This window comes from Limulus polyphemus, unplaced genomic scaffold (genome assembly GCF_000517525.1).
Source record: "Limulus polyphemus unplaced genomic scaffold, Limulus_polyphemus-2.1.2 Scaffold11178, whole genome shotgun sequence".
Lineage (NCBI taxonomy): Eukaryota > Metazoa > Arthropoda > Merostomata > Xiphosura > Limulidae > Limulus > Limulus polyphemus.
In genome coordinates this window covers 3,843-11,050 of record NW_013676788.1, presented here as the reverse complement: position 1 = coordinate 11,050, position 7,208 = coordinate 3,843, and the positions used below count along the sequence as shown (strand labels likewise).

The window sequence follows — 7,208 nt, the reverse complement described above, 5'->3', positions numbered from 1 at the left end:
CTTTAATGGACTGAAACTTCCTGTTGTATTAGTATTACTGTTATTGTTAAGATGATTTATTGTAGTGTTAACATAATATATAACTTTAGGCAGAGGAGACACAGTAGGTTTGAGGACTTTCATGGACTGAAACTTCCTGTTGTATTAGTATTACTGTTATTGTTAAGATGATTTATTGTAGTGTTAACATAATATATAACTTTAAGCAGAGGAGACACAGTAGGTTTGAGGACTTTCATGGACTGAAATTTCCTGTTTCAGAGGAACTTTATATTGATGTCATAAATATTGAATTAGTTAGATTATATTGAAATTATTATTACCTAATTAACTTAATTTCTCAAAGAGCCGTAATTAAATGTGTTTATACATTATTAAAACACACTTTGCTGATATTCCCGCGGAATAATGTAAAAGTTTTGAAACAGGAAAAATAATATATTCAAAATTAGCTTCAAGAAAATTCAAATTGTAATTCAGATTAAAGTGATGATAAGACAATTAGCAGGACACATAAACAGTTTAAATTGTATTAAAACTATTATTTTACAGGCTAACATAACACCATACAGAATATAGATTACAAAAATATGTTACAGTCTAATAATAATATCCTTTAATACCTTTCACTTCTGTAGAAGTTTGATTAATGACTAGTGAATTCCAATACATTTTGTGTTAATAATTAATTAATAAAATAATTCTCTAAGAGTAAACTTGAGGTTAACATCAATAACTCTTCCGCTAATGTAAAGCTTGAGGTTTATGATACCTTGTAAAATACTTTAAACACTGATCAGTTATTGAATTGTAATTTTTTTTTTTATATTTTTCTTCCTTTCCGTCATCTGTAACACATAAGCCACAGTGTACCTACTTCTAGCCTACACAACAAAACACGTAAATAACACTAGCTTACCACAGAAACTCCTATCTTAAGAATGATAAGAAATCACTCAACTGGCTTAAAATACAGACTCCTAAATTGACAATGATAAGTAAATCACTCCAGTGACTTACCATAGAGACTCCTATATTGAGAATTCTAAATAAATGATTCTACTGGCTTACGTACAGACTCATACCTTAAGAATGATAAATAAGTCATTCCATTGGACAACCATACAAACACATATCTTAAGAATGCTAATTAAATCACTCAATTTGTTTACCATAGAAACTCGTATCATTAGAATGGTAAGAAAATTACTATACTTGCTTCCGAAAGAGATTCCTGTCTTAAGAATGGTAAATACATCACTCTACTGGCTAAACATACCAACTCCAATCTTAACAGAGATAAGTAAATTACTCTACTGGTTTACCATAGAGACTAATATGTTAAGAATGCTAAGTATCTCATACAAAACCTACATGATTTGAAAATTCCTCATTATATATTTTAGTTTACTATAGTTATAATCAAGGACATTGTCACGTTTGTTCGATCCAGTATTGAAACTGACACGACATAAACACTCTAAAGCTTCTTTAATAAATCTTAGATGTATATTTTATTATTCTGCTTTCTTCTATATTGATGTATTTCTTCTTACTTCTGTGTATAAATATATATATATATATATTATATCTAGATTTGCATCTTACGTTTGTTGTCAGCGCTTCAGTTACTTATATACATTGTGTTATGAATTGATTATATTTAAATATTTGTTCGTGTCATACTGTTAGATTTACATTTATATTACACTTTTACTTCTGTTTTTAAAGCTCTTTATAATTGCGAGTACGTGTAAAAATGTATAATTTCATTTATAATTAATCATGTTTTTATATATTTATATTTCTAATCCATCGATATTAAGTGCTATCTTACGTACGTTTTACTGTTTATCATAATATTAGTATTAGGTTTATTATATTTTTCAACCCTGTAATTTATATATCTAGTTTCTAAGGATTTTCAAGAATTAAAAGAATGTGGGTCCTAGAATACTATTATTCCAAACAAACTGCGGTGCTTGGTGTTGTTAACTCTGTTCGTTTGTTAAATTTCCGTAGAAATTCTTTCCGAAAAACTTCAGCGATACAAATCCCTTCTTAGATAAAACTTGTTTATTCTTTCTCAATACAACTTTGCAATACACTTAATTTCCACAGTCACTTTAACTTAAACACACGCTAGAATTCACAGCGATTCACACACTTTATTTACGGCTTGACTCGATTATCTGTCTCTAAATCTCTCTGTCTGCAATTATCTCTCCGACGTCATTTTATTTGCCGGCTTATATATAGCATGCCTAGAAAAGCCTAAAGTTGCGAGGAACAGTCACGATCGCTTAGAACTCCAGCCCATGCTCCAAGCGTCGCGCGACTTCCGCTGTCGTAACAGTGTGTTCCAACCGGTTTGATAAACTCTGGATTGAGTGAAACATGTCGTCGCTAATGGGTATGGTGAACACAGTATAATTGGAATACTAATATTGTACACTCTTCTAATTTTTAAAAATCCCTAACTGATTAGATATAGAATAAAGTGTTATAAAATTAAACAGGCTAATATTATTGTCTAATTAGAAGAAATTAATCATATTCATGATTTGTCAACTTGTTGTAATAAATGGCTTATATACATAGTGTTTGATGTGACCCAATTTGCCTGATGGGATCTGGATACGGCGAATATAATGTGGTTCGAATATTATTACTGTACACTATTCTAATTCTTAAAAAATATAATAGGCCTAATACTAATTAGTGTTCTACATTTTGTGTTCGCCGTAACGTTAATATTTGAAAGTTTATCGCATGACAAAAAACTCATAAATGAGCGTTCGTTCAATAAATACGTCGTGGAATGAATTACAAATATAATTTTGTAAAGTCCTCACAAGTCAGAAGAACATGTCGATTCTAGTTTTTACCCAAAAACATGGATGACTTGGGTGAATACTTGTTCTTATAGGTTTGGTCCTTTTAGTTTGTATAACAGTGAAACCTAAAACCAGCATGTTCCCTCCACAGAGCTGATGTAAGTAATTTCAACTGTACTGAGGGCGCTCCTTACATTGACTTGACATGATTGTTTATTAATGTTTTAGCTTTAGGACGTAAATTGTGAAGCATAATTTTATAAAACAAATTTTTCTAACAAAATAACAATAAATAAATGATTTTTTCCTTTTTAGTCTTAGTTGATTTCTGATATCAACAAAAACAGCTTACAGTTTATTAATAATACTGTTATTGTTAACAGGATTTATTGTAGTGTTAACATTATTGTTGGCTCTAGTTCGTACTTTGTAGTAATGCAAGTAGATGAAAGATTGTTAAAACGTTTTATTTTCTGTTTAGGATAAAATTAGAGATGCAAATGAGTTAAAAGACAGTTTAACTAAGCTAACTATCAGTAAAAATGTGACATTCAGTATCCGTGATATGACTTTACGTAGTTTATAAGACAATAATTTATTCAACGTTTACAGGTCTATATTTACACTATAGTATGTTATATGTTCATTGTCAGATAATACAGAAAATATATCCAACCCTGATCAATATTGTTATAAACCATACCTGCATCTCCTGTGTAACCTTTAACATGTAGTCGATAGTAGAGGTCTTCATTGTCTATCCTAAACTCCCGATAGAGGGCGAACCGTGTTTCATTTTCTTCGTCTTTCATATCAAATCTGATTGAATAAGTTCCTTGGTTCGTTAAAGTAAAAATCCAGTAATTTCCTAAGAAAATAAGATACTTTAATTAATTCTATTTATCAAATTGTAAATACAATAAAGAAGTTATCTCAACTAATTAACACCAATAACGGTCATAATTATATGCAAAATTAAAATGTTATGAATAAATCTACCAATATTTATCAAAGATTTCAGTTTATTTAAGTGGACAGAGTGAAAGTTAACATTTTAATATTTATTACATGTGATATTATATACATAGCTTACATCATTTACTTCTATTATAGTTACATACAAGTAACAGTAGAAACTGTTTATACTACTATATCATCATACCCAACCAGAAATCTTTCTCGATGTCTCCAAACCCCATTTTGTATTCTTGCCATGATTTTTAGAAGTAATCTGTGGGGTTTCCATAATCCCCTCGTCTCTGGATCACCTACAGAGTCAGTAGAACTTGTTTATATAGATCTGACTGGTGTGATATAAAAATTAGAAAAAAAATTAAAAATGAAATTAGAACTTTGTGTTACTTTTCATCTATTTTACATATTATTAAAATAATGACCAATAGAATCAAAACTTATATCCTAAGTTTCACTGAGCTAATAAACTAATAAACGGTAGTTATAATATTCTGAAATTCTTTAACCGATTATCATGGAGCAATAAAGATCAGGTAATGTTTTCAGTTTTATTTACTGAACTACAACGACCAAGAGTTGGCGGTGTGTGGTGATGATTAGCTGTCTTCCCTCTATTCTTTCACTGCTAAATTACAGACGGATAGCGCAAATAGTCCTCGTGCAGCTTTGCGCGAAATTCAAAATACAAACAAACAAATTTATATACTTCCGTTTTCCACTTACTGTCCAGCCTCCTCCATCAGTGTCCATATCACAGTAAACATCGAAACTTCCGGTAAACATCCATGACTTGGGCCAGATACGGTACACTCCACTAGTACGGTGTCCATTAAGGAAAACATTTGTACAATCTTAACCCAAAATTTCTATCAATGTTTTAATTACAGCAAAACACTTCAGTTAAGATGTATTTCTTCATATGTTTTCAGGTGTCTAGAATTATTTTGTAAACATATTTTTTATTATTTCTTTGTGAACTTATGTATATACCATTTTCTTTGACTTATATTCAGAAGAACTGGAATGTCTTCCAACCTCTCCTGGACCAATCATTCTAAAATAAATTATTCATGTTCCAGTATTTACATGTTTTATATTTTAAGAGACAAGTAATGTAAACGATGACTTACCATCGCTGTGTATTTTCTGTTTAGCTTGTGTAACCAGTAGATTGATTGAATCCAGTACACTTGATACTGATGTCAGTTGACATTTGTTGAAGTTCGTGTCTATCTGACAGCTCTGATGAACCAGAAGAAGAATCATCATAGGTTTGATACTGATCATCATTTGGTAAATTTCATGTCTCACCATCTGGAAAAAAATAAATCCGTTAAAAGTTATAATCAACGAAATCATATTGAAACAATACTTATAGATTACTTTGTATTATAATCATACTTGTTTATCTATTGATATATTGATTCTAGCTATTAATAAGTTTCAAGTTTAGAAATTCTTGTAGCGCCATCTAGTGAGAAAGATCACTCAAAAAATAAGAGTGTTTTAAAGGATCAAAAGTATCTGTCTTTAGATCCAAAGAAAACACTAAAACAGGCATGATGATTAAAGTTGTATCATTAATTGTAGCCTTAAAACATGTAGGTAAATATAAGTAAATAGATTAGGTATGATTATCGTCAGTTGACACTTAGACACATGTAATACTCATATACTAAAGAATTTTTATACTTAGACAGATTAGAATTACTTCTGTTTAATGATGCATTTGAAATAGTTAAAATGCTCAGCGACTGTGTGAACCTAAATATAATTAACATGTTTCTAGCATTAAAAGTTCTATTTATTCCTGAATCATTCATGAAGATTAGATACTAATCTTATACTTGAACTTATTCCAGGAAGGGTTAGTAACTTCTACTGTTCTAATAAATACTGTTCTTCAATTTTATCTTAGATTAAGAACAAGTTTATATTAGAACTTTCAAGCACACATTTAGTAGAGACTGTTTGGCTGCTATAAATCAAAATAACAATTAGTAGATTTGAAAGAAACATTAGAAACAACATCTTAATGTATGTTAAGATTAACTAAATAGGAAACTTCAATCGTACTTGATGAAACATTATTAATGACATCAGCTGAAACGTTTTTAAAACTTACGACACTTTCGTTTTGATTATTTATTCTAGATAAATTAAATTATTATTCATAAAGTCTAAGAGTTTAAAACTTACTGATTATCATTAAGATAATAACATTCAGAAGCTAAATAACATGGATTAACATTATAGAAAAGTCTGAAGAGTAGAACACTAACATGAGATATCACGTTAACAATAGAGTTGTATAAAGTACTGAAAGATTCACTTAACTGTTTAATAGAAAATTTAGATAATTTGTAAATAGTCTTATCTTTCAAGTACCAATTCAAAATAAAGAAGTTTGATAGACTATTAAATAATAGATTCTAGTCAATTCTTTTAAAGTTTTTTAGGTCTAGCTTCAAATTATTTTTCAAACTATAACGTTCAATGTTTTAATCATTATTTACACTTACCTTTAATAAACACAGTACTAAAAGTAAAGGAAGAACCGCTACAATGTTGGTGTTGTTTTACTGTAGTTCAGTATTTATATTTAATGTTGACCAACAGCACCTCAGATACTCAAAGAATGTTGTTAATATTACGTATTAATATCAGATTATAAGAATTTTCGTTTAGCTGCAAGTAACTTAAAGACAAGTATCAGTAGATTGTCCTCTCTAGCTACTCGTCACCTTGTTGAACATTACAACTCTCTGAGCACGAGGTTACTACGTGCAAGTTCAACACGTGTTACCGAGAAGTGAATTAAACTTGGTTTAGTTAACATAAACTTATAGAACTAAGGACTAGATTATAGACGTTCAAGGTTGGACATTTTAGATATCACTGGAACTTTTTACTTATCCCAGACGTCAGTAATATGTAAATATATGTTTATATCAACGCGTCTGAGGAAAGTAAATAAAAACACACACTACGTTATAGGGTGGTTTAGTTTATAAAATCTACATATTATAAGATAACACATTGGTTTAAGCATTTTAGTCATATTATACTTCAATCACAAATAGAAGACAAATTGTTAAAATTCTTTATAAAGAAGCGATAAATTATTTAGCTTTTATAAGCAAGATCTAATTGTGTTCTTATTGATATTATTATTGTTGTAAAATAGATTATCATCAGAAAAATATGAACATGGGTTATTACTTACCAAAAGTCTCATCAGAACACTACAAACATTTGTTATCAGTATAAAAAGTCCAACCAAAATAATACAAACATATTTCATCAGTATACCAAAAGTATGGTTATCACTATACCAAAGGTGTCATAAATCTCTTCAGAAGATTACAAATATGGATTATCAGTATACCAAATGTC

General features: G+C 29.5%; 1 long non-coding RNA gene and 1 pseudogene across 1 annotated transcript; both read right to left on the bottom strand.

The window, feature by feature from the left end:
* The window catches only part of LOC106476668, a 6,079-nt pseudogene extending 1,214 nt beyond the window's left edge, over nt 1–4,865 (bottom strand).
* An 85-nt stretch (nt 4,866–4,950) lies between these two features.
* On the bottom strand, nt 4,951–6,619 carry LOC111083783. Its single transcript, XR_002609242.1, has 2 exons — nt 6,335–6,619; nt 4,951–5,126 (listed from the first exon to the last, which is right to left on the bottom strand). It is a non-coding gene; the product is annotated as an uncharacterized LOC111083783 (long non-coding RNA).
* Nucleotides 6,620–7,208: the final 589 nt, after the last annotated feature.